The 18479-nt window shown below is 41.8% G+C and overlaps 1 protein-coding gene across 1 annotated transcript in view; it reads left to right on the top strand.

Moving 5' to 3' along the window:
• The first annotated feature begins 12768 nt into the window (after window positions 1-12768).
• The window catches only part of KCNMB2 (potassium calcium-activated channel subfamily M regulatory beta subunit 2), a 314334-nt gene continuing 308623 nt past the window's right edge, over window positions 12769-18479 (top strand). The window contains exon 1 of the mRNA XM_038747314.1: window positions 12769-13004. The gene's annotated coding sequence lies outside the window, so the exon portion shown is untranslated. The remainder of the gene's footprint in view (window positions 13005-18479) is intronic.

The raw sequence follows: 18479 nt of genomic DNA, 5'->3' as shown, positions 1-18479 counted from the left end.
CATAGAACAGTGCCTGGCATGTGGTAAGTGCTTAACAAATGCCATACAATATGAGTAGGTAGACATGATCCCTGCCCACAAGGAGCTTACGGACTAGAGGAGAGAAGTGAAGTAGTAGTAGTTGTTGTTGTTGTCATCACTGTAATAGTATTTATTAAGTGCTTCAGTGTGCAGAACATTGTACTAAGTGCTGGGAAAGAGCATATAGGTGGGAATTAGACACAGACCCTATCCCTTCAGGGGCTCACATAGAAGATGTGAGGAGGACTGGAGACAGACACATCAGGAGCAGTGAAACACTAAAATATTAGAACATCGTATAAAGGACAAGGACAAATATGCAATACACAAATTAAAAATAAAAATCTGCATAGCGCTGTGATCAGAGGAGCAGAATTCTTCTCCATGATTCAGAGTCAACAACAATGGGTCCCACAGCCACTAACTTTTCCGAGAGGCTTCACAGTGCAGATGTTGTTCGCGTGGCTCAAGAGAAGCAGCATGGCTCAGTGGAAAGAGCCCGGGCTTGGAAGCCAGAGGTCGTGGGTTCTAATCTCAGCTCCGCCACTTGTCAGCTGTGTGACTTTGGGCAAGTCACTTAACTTCTCTGGGCCTCAGTTCCCTCATCTGTAAAATGGGATTAAGACTGTGAGCCCCACGTGGGACCACCTGATCACCTTGTATCCCCTCCAGCGCTTAGAACAGTGCTTTGCACATAGTAAGCGCTTAACAAATGCCATCATTATATATTCCCACCAAAGTAATGGAAAGCAGGATGGGATGTGTTCTACATAGTGAGGAGCCAGTGCTAGTCCTGGAGCTATCCCTCCTACGTAGTGGGGAGGGAAGGCAATGCTCTCGGCCATAGTAAAGGAGTCCAAGAGCACACAGAGATATGAGGGTCCAAATGTGGGATATTGTGTTTGACTCTGGAAACAAAAAGGGGCCAAGGAGGATCTGAATCTGGATCTGTGACCTTTGGGTATTTGATATTTGCCCAGCCCTCAACTCCACAGAACTTATGTGCATATCCATAATTTATTTATATTAATGCCTGTTTCCCACTCTAGACTGTAAACTTGTTGTGGGCAGGGAACATGTCTGCCAACAACTCTGTTGCACTTGTCTGCCAACAACTCTGCTGCACTGTACTCTCCCAAGCACTTAGTACAATGCTCGTCACATAGCAAGTGCTACATAAATATCATTGATAAGGAGGAGGAGGTGATCAGGGGCTGAAAGGGTTCAGCAACTATTTTTATACCCAGCCCAGTAGCATGAAGAGCATGTCAGTGGCAGGCAGAGATTTCCTCAGACACGGTGGAGGATTAGGTGGGGAGTGAGGGCATTAGGAGATGGAGATGGAGAAGCAGTGTGGCTCAGTGGAAAGAGGACGGGCTTTGGAGTCAGAGGTCATGGGTTCAAATCTCAGTTCTGCCAACTGTCAGCTGTGTGACTTTGGGCAAGCCACTTAACTTCTCTGTGCCTCAGTTACCTCATCTGTAAAATGGGGATTAAAACTGTGAGCCTCACGTGGGACAACCTGATCACCTTGTCACCTCCCCAGCACCTGGAACAGTGCTTTGCACATAGTAAGCACTTAACAGATGCCATCATTATTACTATTATTATTATCAGGGAGCAAAATATGGACAACTGCTTAATAAAGACTATGGCTAACTACTACTACTAATAATAATAATGGTATTTGTTAAATGCTTACTATATGCTAAGTACTGTTCTAATTGCTGGGGTAGATACAAGGTAATCAGGTTGTTCCATGTGGGACTCACACTTTTAATCCCCATTTTACAGATGAGGGAACTGAGGCACAGAGAAGTTAAGTGCCTTGCCCGAGGTCACATGGCATACAAGTGACACTACTATTACTACAAGTTGGACAGGTCTAATAGGACACTGAAATACACTGGCTAATGTCTGGCAGGGAAGACCACAATGGCAAACCCTTGCTGGTATATAGTTATAATGACAATAATAACAGTAATAGTATTTGTTAAGCCCTTACTATGTGCCAAGCACTGTTCTAAGTCCTGAGGTAGATTCAGGTAATCAGGATGAACACAGACCTTGTCCCACTTGGGGCTCACAGTCTTGATCTCCATTTCACAGATGAGGTAATGGAGGCACAGAGAAGTTAAGTGACTTGCCTAAGGTCACACAACAGACATGTGGCCGAGCTGGGAGTAGAACTCAGTGCTCTTTCCACTAGGCCATGCTGCTTAGTGTTCCCACTCTGCAGTGAGCATTCTTCTGTAAATGGGCTATATGAAAAAACACTAAAGTGTACTTCTCGACTTACTGCAACCCTCCATGCCTACTCGCTCGTTGTACCACGTGCCCTTGTGAAATCCCACCTGGCAGGGTTAAGCAAGTGTGAGTAGCTCTGAGCAAACCACTCTCACCATCATCAATTCCTCCACTCAGGTTCTCGTTCCTGCAGTGTCAGCTCCAAGGTTTGTTCGTCATTCATCATCCTCGATGGGAGCCCCATAAATTGACAATAAGCCCAGAACCAACTGAGTTGAGCTGCCAACTTGCACCTGAAAATCTTTACCCACAGCCATAAATTTTCCTTGTCAGAGCAGTTCAGTGTTGTCTCCAAATTCTGTTGCACAGTATGTTGTTAAACAGCGCACGAGTAGAGCAAACAGAAAACCTAATGAAGAAAATCATCATCAATCAATGATATTTATTGAGCTTGTCTTGTGTGCAGAGCAGTGCACTGATCTACTTTAATTTTTCCCTCTCCTCTGCCAAACAACAATTCTCCATCCTTACTGAGTTCCGTACCGTGGCCTGTGCCAGCTATTCCAGACATTTATCTCTTCCTCAATTAATGGAACAGTGTTTAGTGTTTGCAGAGGACTATACTAAGCTCTTGGAAGAGTGCACTACAACAGAGTTGATAGACATGTCTTCTGCATACTAAGTGCTTACCGTCTAGAGGGGGAGACAGACAGTAATATAAATGAATAAATTATGCATATGTACATAAGTGCCCTGGGTGTGATTAATATAGACCCAAGTGCATAGGTGACACAGAAGGTAGAGGCAGGAGGGGAAAAGAGGACTGAATCAGGGAAGGCCCTTTGGAGGAGATGTCACTTTTCTAAGATCTTAAAGCCCTGTTCCCTCTCCAACACCCCCCATCTCTTGCCCCCAGTGACCTGAACACGTACTATATTGAGAATGTTGAAATCATCAGGTGTGATCTCCCTAAAACATCCCCTGTTCATCTCCGGTCCCTCCCTCCTCCTGCTCCCAATTTGACTCTCCCACTTTTCCCAGCAGTATCTCAAAAGGAAATTTCCCACCTCCTCTCAAAACCCAAGCCTTCCACCTGTGCCTGAGACCCCATCCCTTCACACCTAATCAAAATGCTTGCTCCCTCTCTTCCTCCCTCCCTGGCCATCATTTTCAACCATTCATTTTACAATGGTGTCTTTCCCACTGCTTACAAACATGCCTATGAATCCCTATCCAAAAAAAATCCTCCCCTGTTGCCACAGATGTCTTTAGTTACAGTTCCCTCTCCCTCCTGCCATTCCTCTCCAAACTCCTTGAGTGAGTTGTTTACACCTGCTGCCTCCACTTCCTCTCCTCTGATTCTTTCCTTGACCCCCTTCAAGTCAGTTTCCATACCATTCACTCCATGGAAGTTGCTGGTTAAAGTCACCAATGATCGCCTTCTTGCCTAATTGAATGGCTTCTACTCCATCCTAATCCTCAACCTCTTAGCTGCCTTTGACACTGCATCACCTCCTTTTTCTGGGAACATTACCCAACCTTGGCTTCACTAACACTGTCCTCTCCTACTTCTCCTCTTATCTCTCTGACTGCTCCTTCTCAGTGGTTTTTTCCGGCTTCTCAAGGCTCAATTCTGGGTCCCCTTATATTTTCCATCAAAACACATGCCCTTGGAGAACTCATTCACTACCACGACTCTCAGTCCTGCCTTTACAACATCACTAAAATCCTCCCTTTCCTTTCCAAATTGCTTCTATGCTGATCCAAGTACTTATCATAACCTACCTTAACAAATGCTTCAGCCTCATTGCAGACCTTCCTGCCTCCTGTCTCTCCCCACTCCAGTCCATATTTCACTCTGTTGACCTGATCATTTTTCTAAAAAAAGTTAAGTCCATATCTCCCCATTCCTCAAGAACGTCCAATGGTTGCCCACCCAATTCTACATCAAAAACAAATTCCTTCCCACCGACTTTAAAGCACTCAATCAGTCAATCATATTTGCTTAGTGCTTGCTGTGTTTAATGCATTGTACTAAGTACTTAGGAGAATACATTATAGCAGAGTTGGCAGACATGCTCCTTGCCCAAAATGAGCTTGCAATCTAGAAGGGAGCTTAAAATCAGCTTGCTTCCTCCTGTCTTCCTTTACTGATTTCTTAATAATAATAATTATAAGATTTGTTAAGGCTTACTATGTGCCAAGCACTTTACTGAGTGCTGGGGTAGATGCAAAATAATCAGGTCCCACATGGGGCATGCAGTCTAAGTAGGAAGGAGAACAGGTATTATATCCCCATTTTGCAGATGAGAGAACTGAGGCACAGTAGTTAAGTGACTTGCCCATGGTCACACAGTAGACAACTGGTGGAGCTAAGATTAGAACCCAGGTCCTCTGACTCCCAGGGCCATGCTCTTTCCACTAGGCCATGCGACTGCTACTACTACAATCCAACTCACACAATTCATTCAGAAAAGCAGCGTGGCTCAGTGGAAAGAGCATGGGCTTTGGAGTCAGAGGTCATGGGTTCAAACCCCGACTCCACCAGTTGTCAGCTGTGTGACTTTGGGCAAGTCACTTTACTACTCTGTGCCTCAGTTACCTCATCTGTAAAATGGGGATTAAGACTGTGAGCCCCCCGAGGGACAACATGATCACCTTGTAACCTCCCCAGCGCTTAGAACAGTGGTTTCACATAGTAAGTGCTTAATAAAATGCCATTATTATTATTAAAGTACTCATTCGACTTTGATCTTGTCTATCTCACCACTGACCCTTTGTTCATGAATTCCCCCCGGCCTGAAACTCCCTCTCGTTTCTTATATGACGGACCTCCACTGTCCCTGCCTTCAAAGCTGAATTAAAATCACATCTCCTCCAGGAGACTTTTCCTGATTAATCCTGATTTGCCCTACTCCCTCTCCCTTCTTTTTGCCTATGCACTTGGATCTGTGTCCTTTAAGCCCTTGATATTCACCCCACCCTCAGCCTTTCAGTACGTTTGTATAATTTGGTAACATATTTATTTATATTAATGCTTGCCTCCTCCTCTAGACTGTAAACTCCTCCTGAGCCGGGATTCTACCAACTCTGTTCTATTGTACTCTCCCAGGTGCTCAGTACATGCTCTGCAAATGATAAGTGCTCAGTAAACATCTCTGATCAGTTGACTGATTGACTGATTGGAACAAACTGCTGCCCAGACAGAATTGAACATGGAACTTAAACTGTGAGTTCCATGTGGTGCAGGGACTTTGATCTTCCCAGTTATCTTCCATCTAGCTCAGCACTTAGTACAGTACTTGGCACACAGTCAAAGCACTTAAACACCAGGATTATCATCATTATTATTATTATTACATAAATTTAAAAGTCAGGGTAAGAGCGACATGGGACAGTTTTGGGGGAGAGATCATTTTGCTAATAAGACTCTATCCCCATTTTGAGAAACTTTGCCTATGTCATGAGAGAAACAGCATGGCCTAGTGGATAGTGCACAGGCCTAAGAGTCAGAAGGTTGCGGGTTCTAATCCCTGCTCCCCCAGTTGTCTGCTGTGGGACTGTGGGCAAGTCACTTCACTTCTCTGTGCCTCAGTTATCTCATCTGTAAAATGGAATGGAGGCTGTGAGTCCCACATGGGACAGGGACTGTGTCCACCTCGATTTGCTTTTATCCACTCCAGAGCTTAGTACAGTACCTGGCAAAAAGTAAGCGCTTAACAAATACTATCATTATTATTAATACATAGGGAGTAGCGGCAGTAGAATTGGGGATGCCAAAAGGAGAATTGAGGCAATTTCTTTCATTCATTCATTCAATCATATTTACTGGGTGCTTACTGCATGCAGAGTACTGTACTAAAAGCTTAATGTGGGTGGGGGGAGGGGAGGGAGGCAGGGTGGCTAGGGGATTTCTGCACTATATACTGAAATGAGACAAACACAAGTTGTGGATTGCAAAACTGCAGCTAACAGACCAGCCTGGCAAGAAATAATCAGAGGTCGCTTGCTGTAACATCACGAAAGCAGGAGACAGAGTGAAACATGCAAGGGTCCAAATGTCAGGGAAAGTAAAGAATAATGTTTAACATCATAACAATGTGGAATCTATTGTCATTTGTAGCTAGGCCTTTTCAGCCATATCCACGCTCAAGGATAAGTCGTCATTTTCAGCAGTGTCATCTTCAAATTCAAAGGACTCTAGTACTTCCAATTATCATTTCTAAAATGCTCTTGATTAGCCGAGATTTGGTGACATTGAAAGTGGTCCAATAGACACAGTAAGTCCCCTCACTGAGTCATAGGGCTCTGGTATGTAGTTCTAGGAATAATAATTGTAGAAGTTGTTAAGCACGTTATGTGCCAAACACTGTACTAAGCACTGGAATAGGCTAGTGCTAACCTTCTCACTGTGCCCCAATCTCACCTGTCTTGCCACTGACCCCTGGCCCATGTACTGACTCTGGCCTGGAACGCCTCCCTCCTCAAATCCACCAAACAATTACTCTCCCCCGCTCTTCAAAGCCTTATTGAAGCCTCATTCGTTCATTCATTCAATCATATTTATTGTGTAATCGTATTACTGTGTGCAGAGCACTGTACTAAGCGTTTGGGAAGTACAAATCGGCAACATATAGAGATGGTCTCTACCCAACAACGGGCTCACAATCTAGAAGGGGAAGACAGACAACAAAACAAAACATGCAGACAGATGTCAAAACCGTCAGAATAAATAGAATTATAGCTATATACACATCATTAATAAAATAAATAAATCATCATTATACTTCTTTATTTCCATATGTGATTATCACATGGATTTGTAACAGCAAGTTCCTTTCTAGTTATGGATCTATCAAAAGCTCATTATAATAATAGCTCATAATGAAATTATGCATTAGTGATTCCATTCATTAAACTGTTTAACTTGCAGAAGCAGCATGGCCTACTGGCAAGAACACGGGCTTGGTAGTCAGGGGTTGTGGATTCTAATCCCATCTGCCACTTGTCTGCCTGTGACCTTGGCCAAGTCACCTAACTTTTCTGTGCCTCAGTTACCTCATCTGTAAAATGGGGATTAAAAACTGTGAGCTTCATGTGGGACAACACAATTATCTTGTATCTGCCCTAGAGCTTAGAAAAGTGCTTGCCATTTAGTAAGCACATAACAAATACCATCATTATTATTATTTTGTACATGTAAACTACAAATATTTGAAGCTGAGCCTCCATCATTCTCACAAAGACTCCATTTCTCAACTCAATATTGGTTCAAACACACCGACCCTCTTTCTCATGTCCATTCAGAAAGCTCTCTAGACTGTGAGCTCATAGTGGGCAGGGAATGTGTCTGTTTGTTGCTGTATTGTACTCTCCCAAGCGCTTAGTACAGTGTTTTGTTCACAGTAAGTTCTCAATAAATAAAATTGAATGAATGAATGTTAAAAGGTTGAAAACAGCACACACATAAAGTACCCATGCTAAACCAAGAGTAGATTAGTTTTCAAAAATTATGAAATTATTCGAAATTTTTTTCAAAAGAAGTAAGCAATGTACTGTTTACTTTTTTTACTTGTGTGGATTTGAGGGTATTTTCAAGTGCTTTTCAAGTATGCTTTTTTGAATTGGTATATGCCTTGAGACTGCACATCGATGCACTGCAGAAGACTAAGTATGCATTGCAGCCTGTGACATTACGTGGAGATGCACCTGAGATTTTTATATAAGTAGCATGGTTGAAAAAAATCAAAGCGCCATCTTTTCTACAATATATAAACACATATGCCATTCTATTTTTGTGCTTGTGTACTTAATGCTTACAGAATCTGGCACTGTTTTGTATTTTCTGGCTTGGTATAAAGTCTTAAAGTCTTTGCTCTAAGATAACTTACCCCATTCCTGAAATCCAGGTTGACCTGACAGCTGCCACTGTTTTCAGCTGACCCCTGCTGTGCTGCCTTGTTTCTGATTGTGCTTCATGCATCTTTAAATTATTTCTACTGCATCCTTTCTTATCAATCAGTTAATCAATAGCATTTATTGAGCACGTTCTCGGTGCCCAGCACTATATTTAATGCTTGACTGGATACAGTAGAAGTCCTGCCCACAGGGAGCTTAATAATAATAATAAATAATAGTACTTGTTAAGCACTTACTATGTGTCAAGCACTGTTCTAAGCACTGGGGTAGATTCAAGTTAATCAGATTGGACACAGTCCCTGTCCCACACCGGGTTCACACTCTTAATCCCCATTCTCCACAGGAGGTAATTGAGGCCCAGAGAAGTTAAGTGACTTGCCCAAGGTCACAAAGCAGACATGTGGCGGAGCCAGGATTAGAACCCAGGTCCTCCCACCTCCCAGTCCTGTGCTCTATCCACTAAGCCATGCTCCTTCTCACACTCCTTACACTGTAATGGGAAAGCAGAGAGGCAGAAATCACTTACAGATACTGAGAGCATAAAAAAGGTTATAGGCTTCAGAATAGAGTGGTTCACAACAACCCTCAGGGATTCATTCAGTCGTATTTACTGAGCATTTACTGTGTGCTATGCACTGCTGTAAAGTGTAGTGCAATGGTGTGCTCTGCTCCATTTCCAGAAGTCTGCTTAGGGGCCACGTCTCTTCCCTCTTCCCATCAGTTCATGGTACAGACCACAGTGTGAGTACCCTTGTATCACCTAGACTGCATCCTCTAATGACCGTAAGCTCATTGTGGGCCAGGTATGTGTCTACCAACTCCATTAGATTTCTATGTTGGAGAAGCAGTGTGGCCTACTGGATAGGGCACAGGCCTGCGCATCAGAAGGACCTGGGTTCCAATCCCTGCTCTGCTGCTTCTCTACTGTGTGACCTTGGGTAAATCAGTTAACTTCTCGGTGCCTCAGTTCACTCTTCTGAAAATGGAGATTTAAAATGTGAGCCCTCTGCGGGACATGGGCTGTGTTTTACCTGATTATTTTGTTTCTACCCCAGTGCTTAGAACAGTACCTGGCATATAGGAAGCACTTAACAAATACCACTATTATCTTCTGCTTTCAATCAATCAATCAATTTATTGAGTGCTTACTGTGTGCAGAGCACTGTACTAAGCGCTTGGGAAGTAAAAGTTGGCAACATATAGAGACGGCCCCTACCCAACAGTGGGCTTACAGTCTAGAAAGGGAAGACAGAGAACAAAACCAAACATATTAACAAAATAAAATAAATAGAATAGATATGTACAAGTAAAATAAATAGAGTAATAAATATGTACAAACATATATACATATATACAGGTGCTGTGGGGAAGGGAAGGAGGTAAGGTGAGGGGGATGGACATGGGGAGGAGGGGGAGAGGAAGGAGGGGGCTCAGTCTGGGAAAGCCTCCTGGAGGAGCTGAGCTCTCAGTAGGGCCTTGAAGGGAGGAAGAGAGCTAGCTTGGCGGATGTGGGGAGGGAGGGCATTCCAGGCCAGGGGGATGAAGTGGGCCGGGGGTCGAAGGCGGGACAGGTGAGAATGAGGCCCGGTGAGGAGATTAGCGGCAGAGGAGCGGAGGGTGCGGGCTGGGCTGGAGAAGGAGAGAAGGGAGGTGAGGTAGGAGGGGGTGAGGTGATGGAGAGCCTTGAAGCCCAGGGTGAGGAGTTTCTGCCTGATGCGCAGATTGATTGGTAGCCACTGGAGATTTTTGAGGAGGGGAGGAACATGTCCAGAGCGTTTCTGGACAAAGACAATCCGGGCAGCAGCATGAAGCATGGATTGAAGTGGGGAGAGATGAGGATGGGAGATCAGAGAGGAGGCTGATGCAGTAGTCCAGATGGGATAGGATGAGAGCTTGAATGAGCTTTCCAGAGAAGCAGTGTGGCTCAGTGAAAAGAGCATGGGCTTGGGAGTCAGAGGTCATGGGTTCTAATCCCAACTCCCCCACATGTCTGCTGTGTAACCTTGGGCAAGTCACTTAATTTCTCTGAGCCTCTGTTACCTCAGGTGTAAAATGGAGATTAAGACTGTAAACCCCACGTGGGACATGATCACATTGTATCCTCTCCAGCGCTTAGAACAGTGCTTTGCACATGGTAAGCGCTTAACAACTGCCATCATTATTATTATCAATATTATTATTTTGCTCTGCTTACAGTAAGCACTCAATAAATATGACTAATTGATTAATTCTCCTCACACGTCTTCTCCAGCAAATGCATCCATTTGATGCTGATGCGTAGCAGACTGTGTTCCAGCACCTGCATGTGTACCTTTATTGACAGGTAGTGCTGAAGAGCTAAAACTACTTAAAAAGTCAAATGTGACCTATGTTGTCTGGGAGCAGGTATGTTGTATTAAAGCCAATATATACACTTCAATCACCCAAGAAGTTTTTAATCTCCCAAAAGTAAACATTCTTTCTTAGTGACTTTACAGCTTTCTTGACTAGGCTTTCACATAAATACCAAGAACCCTCCATGAAGTTACTAGAGAAATCCTAATATAAATCTGCCAAATATAGTAACAAGCCAATTATCCAAATCTCAGTTATTTTCCTAACTGAAGGCGACTCAGATAACTGAGCTAAAATGGACAAAGACCTATCTAAGATAGCCCACCAAACCCAATTATAATGGGTTTCTGACTTTCAACTATCCAAACTAGCATTGGACCCAATTAGTTTTGATAATTGGCTTTCTACTGTAATAATAGGTCTATAGCAGTCATTCAGATTTGAAGATTATGCCACTATTATTATACAATATAAATATAATCTGTTCTGCCTCTGCCAAATCCACACATACCCCTCTGTGACTATTGCCCAACTTCTTTGATGGTGAAACTGAAATGTGTAAATGTAGATTGATCACTGCACGGCTGAGAGATTTCCATTTTCTTTAATGGGATTACAGTGCTGGTTAAAGGTGTTGGCTAGGGCAGAGAAGAATGAAATACTTTACTTATCTTCATCTACGGAACAGGAAATTTAGAGTAGTGAAAAGGCATAAACTCATCTGCTGTGTTCTTCCAATATAAGTTGGAGCAAAAAAAAATTTCAAGTTCAATCTAAATGACTCTAACCTTGAATTTGTCCTAACGCTCACCCCAAAAGAACTCAGTGAGAGGATACATGGTGATGAGTTCTATGGAACATAGAGATTTATTCACTAAACTTCCAACTTTGCTGGACAGAAGAAACTGTAACATCAAATAACAATAACTCTCAGTTACTTTCAACCAGGTCTGTATTCAAATTGGCAATCTACAGGACAAAGTGTCCTTATCCTGCCATCTTTCTTCAGTATCATTCAGCTATCGTTTGTGATGAAATGGACACATTTTTTTTTGCTATGTGACATTATTTCTGGATCACAAAACCATCAGGACAAAGATCGCTACTAATAGTGATTTATGTCTAAACCCCATGTGAGTTTGTTCATCTCATTCCCAGGGTTCATGCACCATGGAAATGGAAATTCAGCCATTCTCTATTTTAACTCCATATTGTATTTATAACCTTCTTTAAGCTCCACCCATTGTGGTGACCATCTGGTTTCCATGGTAACTGCTATATAACTAATGTGTTCAAGGCAAGGGTTAGGGGGAGGGAGAAAGTAAGAGCAAAACAATGGAAGGAAGAAACAAAAGGGTTGCATTCAAAATCCATTATTATGCTAAGGCACAAAGGCGATGAACTATAGTTTTTATGCTTCTTGTTTGAAAGGAGCTAATAATACTTATTTTGGTTAGTCTCCCCATCAATGTCAATGCTCTTACAACCAACACCAATGTAAGAATATCTTATTCCATCTCTCAAAATAATGGGTCCTTCATGTAATCAATTAAAAAAAAATTCACTTTCTAGCCCTTCATTCCACACAAAGACTTTATTATTATTATTTTAACAATAAGTATGAACCGTATTTTAATTTGGCAGTGCAAAACTAAATATTAATAAGCATTATATTCATATGTAAATCTACTCAGTAGGTTTATCACTCGGTTTCGGTAGATGAATGTACTTTTAACAGTTTGAACGAGAATTTCGTCATTTCTAAGATCTATCAGTATCTGAAAGTTTTTCCATTTAGATCAATACCTCACCCCAACTCACCAACCTATTCATTCATGTGATTGGGAAGGGTGGGTTATACATTGGCAGTGAGAGATGTTTTGACGTGCTCTCTAAGGATATGACCTTATTCGTGCGGTGTGCTTAGAAATACCTTCGTGGAACAGGAGTTACTTTCCTCTCACTTAAAGACGATTTTGAAATCTGATCCAGGAGGCAGAGAAGTCCCTGCATCGAAGGGGAGAATGTCAGAGCTTTATCCTCCCTTTTTAATATGAGAATTTGAAAGCCGTGGTGAAGAGGCAATAGACCTATCACGGCGTTCCTTCCAGACAGCCCATTACGGTATTTAATAAAAACAGAAACAGCATGCCTATCATAGGCTAATCAATCCTATCTCAGGCACGCTGGAAGAAACAGTATGAAGCAGCCCTAACGGAGCTTTAGATAACTAATTTCAAGCACGGCTGTCTAAGTGTGCCTGTCACTCCCATTGTCCTTACAAAGTATTTCAGACATTTTGAGCAGGGAGTATTAAGCTATGAGCTAGCAGAGGTTGTGACATTAATGGTCCGAAAAGGCTTAAGCACGAGAGGTAATGATGACAGCATTTAACAACCGGTGGCAGTTCGGAGGATTCCGCTGGATCTCTGTTCATTAAAAATTAAGCTTGGCTTTTGAGGAAGATGTGACAACTACCCGAGGTAGGATTTGCATGGAAAACAAAGGAATCGGTTGTGGTTTGATGCTTATTGTTTGTGCCTGGTGAATGGGAGGCAGGTGCGGAGTCGGGTGCAGAAAAAAGAGAGAGGGGAGTCGGAGATAGGACTACCTGCCAATAAGAAAACACTGGGGACAGTATGGTGTTTCATGGCAGAAATGTCTCGAGGACAAACTGGTTTAAACCCTATAGTTAGCTGAGTGTGCACTGCAAGCTGCTTTTCCCAAAAAGTAGAATGCTTAGAGGTCATGAAGAAAACACTTTGCCTCTCACCTACTCTAACAGCTGTGTTGTTTATTAGGCTAGGCGAGGAGTTTGGTTGCTGGGGTGTGGGGACTGGTAGGGGAGTTGAAAAAGAAAGGGGAGTAAGATGCTGTAAGACTTAAAATATGTTATAAATGTGTACAATACGCTTTCCGAATCGCTGCTGCAATTTTCAAAGGGAAACTGAAACATTCAGAGCCTATTTCCCTGATAAAGAACTATTTCGAATCCAACCTATTATAAAGGAGCGTGCGATGTGTTCGTCCATTTTGCATATTGAAAGGCTGGTCTGCACTGTTTACATTAATTGTATTGTTAGACAGGAACAGGAGTTTCAGAGAAAGGAGGGTTTTCTTCCTCACTCACACTCTCGCTTTCAAACTGCTCTGGCTGCAGATGGAAGTGGTGATTAGAGGTTAGGGCATGTTATTTTAATGAACAGTGCAAAAGCACTCTTTTCCCATGCCTTAGGAGGTGGTGAGAGGCTTATAGAGAGCTGGGGGGTGGTGGGGTTTGGGTGGGGGGAGATTCTCTCAGAGTCGGTGGCTTAAGGAAACGATCTTCCAGAAAAAGTTATACCTTTGCACTCTCATGCTTAGTTTAGCATAACCAGATAAGGAAAATGTCAGCAAATATCACAGACTGTGTTTTTTAAAAAGTAAAATTCAAGGAGGAGGATTGAATGTTTGCCGGAATTCGTCTATGCTGTAAGTTTCAGTATTTGTCATTGTACATGACCCTCAAGGAAAAGTAGCCCAAATGTAATAAATAAATATACTATTGCCTGTAAACAAACAACATCATTTTCACTGGACTTGTTTGTTCTAATATGATTGAACAATTTCATTTTGATGATGTTGTGAAACAAAGTCTAACATGATAAAGATGTTTAAATTCATCTACTCTTTATTAAACAATTAAAGCCATCTTTCCATGCTTCTCCAAGGGAAAAATTCCTACCGCTGCTATTAAGGGAGGCGATCGACTTTTGCAACTTGAAGCACAATATTTTCTCCTCCTAATGAAGAAATTCAAGTAGTCCTTTCAATCTACTTTACTCCACATATTTTACTTGCTGTTGTCAAAAGTTCAGCTCTCTGTGAACTCTTTTTTACTTTTTTTTTCATTAGGGAAATAATTTCAATAACAGGTCTTTTCAAATGTAATTTGATTAGTCATTACATCAAATATTTCCTTTAAGGTGACTTTCATTTCATTAGAGCAAATTATACATGGCTTCTGATGTATGGTAATTTATTTGCTTATGACACCTCTGACTTTAAAATACTAAGTACTAAATTTGGTTATCAACAACACATAGTCTTACCTGGCAATATTAGAGAATATTTTCCTAGATTTGTCATTTGTTTTTGTTGTAAACCAATAATTGGGCTTCAGTTAAATGATCACTCTTCTGAGGTATTTATCCCAGAATGTCTCCGGGACTTCTTTATTAGCCCTTGAAGTCCAGTATCTTCAGAAGGGGACAGACACTTTGACCATGATGCCTCGCTTTTACCTCACAGAATGTTGTCCAAAGTTATCTCAGATAATTGATTTTGTCAACAAATCGAATCCACTCATTTCATATAAAAAACAAATTCAGTAACATGCCTTTTAAACCTGTCACGTTTCCTCCTTATATGTATATTCCCTCTCCTCTCATTTTCACAACAATGTTGAATGATGGTCCAAAAATTTACTACTGAAGAATTTTTTGTTAAGGGTTAACTATTAATAAAAGTTAACAGAGAATATTTCCCTAGATTTGCCATTTGTTTTTTTTCGAAGCCAATTTTAACTTTGAGGTTTTTTAAAAAAATCCTGTAAATATTAATAGAACAGAATGGACAATGCTGTCACCTGACTGGTATAAATATGGTAACTAAATTTGGGTTTATAAATCAGTGTTATTTATTGAGTGCTTACTGTGTGCTGAGCCCTGTACCAAGGGCTCAGGAGAATACAGTATAATCGAGTTCGTAGAATACGATCCCCAGCCTTCAGTCTAGTGCAGTCAACCCAAGTGTTTAGTTCAATGCTAGGCACACAGTAAGTGCTCAATAAATACTATCAAATGAATGAATGATTGAAATGCAGTTCAGCCAGTGTCATAATGTGTACCTTTAGCTAGGATTGTTTAGCCACATTATAGGGATGATTCAGTTTCCAAACCTATCTACAATGCCCCTTCCCTCACATACACATTTAACCCCACCAGGGCAAAATGAACACTATGGTGATGCTATTTAGATGTCTCTCAATTGAAGAAGAAAGTGCAGGTGGAGTAGAGTTTGAGACAAGTGGTTCTGTGCCACACTTTCAAGCTCAGAGAATGCATGACTTTCACCTTCTGAGGGGTCATCCAGGATGGGAATCATCTCTGATTTCCCTCTTGCCTTTCCTCTAACATCTCCAACCAATAGTCACAACCTGACATACTAACCGTCATATTAGCTTCATGAAAATGGAGCTGCCTTACCCTAATAAAAAGTCACCAGGCCAACTCTTTTTTTTATGGTATGTGTTAAGTGCTTAAGTCAAACACTGTTCAAAGCACTAGGGTGGATATAAGTGTATTGCGTTGAACTCAGCCTCTGTCCCACATAGGGTTCACAGTCTAAAGAGAAGGGATTAGGATTTCAAATCTCCCCCTCTACCACCTGTCAGATGTGCAACCTTGGGCAAGTCACTTAACTTCTCTGTGCCTCACTAATCTCATCTTTAAAATGGAGATTAAGACTGTGAGCCCCATGTGGGCAACCCCATAACCTTGTATCTACCCCAGAGCTTAGAACAGTGCTTGGCACATAGTAAGCGCTTAAATGCCATCATTATCATTTCATTATTATTATTATTATTTAATAACCATTTTACAGTTGAGGAAACTGAGGCACAGGGAAGTTAAGTGACTTGTCCAAGGTCACACAGCAAGCAATTGAAAGAACCGGGATTTGAACCCAGGTCCTCTGATTCCCAGACTCTATTCTTTCCATTAGGCCACGCTGCTAACTTGGTCCAATACTACCATCTTCTCATTAGTCTCTACCTTCCTATCTCTTCAGGGGGTCCAAAATATCCCTGAGAAATAGATCTTGCTTTCCAGGACCTTTGATTTTTGGCATAGTAAGAAGACCATAAACACCGCTGATTGATCGATTCATTGATTGGGAGGCTATCAATTGCAACATCCTAGTATTCTCTCCCCTCCTTATCCAAGAAAGCCCCCAGAGTCAGGGACCACCTTTCCCATGTGTTAGACACCTTGGTAATTAGGCTATCTCCATCAACAGGTGAGTAAAAAGAAAAAAACTCCCTTTCTGCTCAAAAATATCTGGTTTCCTGGCTAGCTGGTCCTAGAGGCAAGTAAATTATTGCAAATAAAGGAAATGTGACTTTTTGTCCTGTTTTTCCTAAAAGCAGACAAACTGTCCTAATCATTTAGGAGCCAGCTGTTCTACATAGCTCACGGAAGAAGTCAACACTTTCCTCTTTCTCCTTTCTGTAATTTGACACTCTTCTCTCAGTGAATAAGATTTTTTCTAAGTCTAGGTGCTAGGCAGCAGACAGGCTCCTCTCTCTACCTCACCGTCTTTCTCCCCTTCAAAAATCCCTCTGTTGATCCTTCACTTGACATTCTGATTTTTAAAACCAGGTTTCAAACTCTTTTACTAGTCCAAACTGCCAGTTTCCTTTTACATTCTCAGAATTGCTTCACTCAAGTCAAGCAAGCCTTTCTCAAGTTCCATTTTATGTCTCCTCCTGACTTACAGTCCAGGTTCTATGTGTATGTGAGATAGGTTTACTTGATGGTAAGACAAGTTAAGACCTGGAATTTTTAAAGCTATTTCTTATGAGAGTCATAAAGCATGTAATAATAATAATTATGGTACTTGTTAAGCATTCACTATGTGCCAGACACTGCTCTAAGCTCTGGGGTAGATGTAAGTTAATCAGGTTGGACAAGGTCCCTATCCCACATAGGTCTCACACTAAATTAATCAAATTAATCTCCATTTTACAGGTGAGGTAACAGAGGCCTAGAGATGTTAAGTGATTTACCCAAGGTCACACAGCAGACATGTTTTGGAACTGGGATTAGAACCCAGGTCCTACTGATTACTCAGGCCCTTCTGACTCCCAGGACTGTGTTCTATCCATTAAGCTATGCTGCATTTCACATGCAATTAGCACATTTATTCTCAGAATATCCCAATTGTCAAACAATCAGTCGATTGTATTTGTCGAGAGTTTACTGTGTGCAGAGCACTATTCTAAATGCTTGGGAGAGTACAATTAACAGAGTTGGTATTCATTCACTCAGTTGTGTTTATTGAGCGCTTACTGTGTGCAGAGCACTGTACTAAGTGCTTGGGAGAGTACGATACAAAAATAGACACATTCCTTGCCCACAACGAGCTTACAGTCTAGAGGGGCGACAGACATTAATATAAATAAATAAATTACAGATATGTATGTAAGTGCTGTGGGGCTGGGATGGGGGGAAGAACAAATGGAACAAGCCAGGGTGATGCAGAAGGGAGAGGGAGAAGAGGAAAGAGGCTGCTTAGCCAGGGAAGGCCTCCTGGAGGAGATGTGCCTTCAGATACATTATCTGCCCACAATGAATTTACAGTCCACAGGGGAGCTTACAATCAGCTTGCATCCTCCTATCTTACAGGCTAGAGTGAGAGACAGACATTATAACAAACTATCAATATGTACATAAGTCTTGTGGGGCTGAAGGTGGGATTTATAAGGGTAAAAATCCAAGTGCAAGAGTGAACTGGAAGGGAGAGGGAGTAGGAGAATGAGGGCTTAGTCAGGGAAGGCCTCTTGGAGGAGATACAATTTTTTACAAGGCTTAGAAGGAGTTACTAAGGCAAACATTACAATTCCACTTAATGGGAAAAGTTGAAGTCTAGGAGAATTAAGTGTCCAAAAGACCCAAGATTAAAATATAGGTTGTAGACGAGACTAGGAATGTGATTTCAATCTCTCTGACAGCATGAGAGTTAAATGTCCCTGAATCCTTATGCGCTCTTATCCAAAGAAGATAAACATCTGATTCTGAAAGGTCTAGTTTTCACAGATCTCCAACCCAAATTCGCAGTGTGAAGATCCCAATTATACGAGTATCAAGTCTAAACTGAGGCTTGAGAGCCAAACACAGCTCATCCATTGCAAAAGTCCT

Source organism: Tachyglossus aculeatus, chromosome 1 (assembly GCF_015852505.1).
Source record: "Tachyglossus aculeatus isolate mTacAcu1 chromosome 1, mTacAcu1.pri, whole genome shotgun sequence".
Taxonomy (NCBI): Eukaryota; Metazoa; Chordata; class Mammalia; order Monotremata; family Tachyglossidae; genus Tachyglossus; species Tachyglossus aculeatus.
Note: the sequence above shows the minus strand (reverse complement) of the source record. Positions and strands in the feature narration are given on the sequence as shown.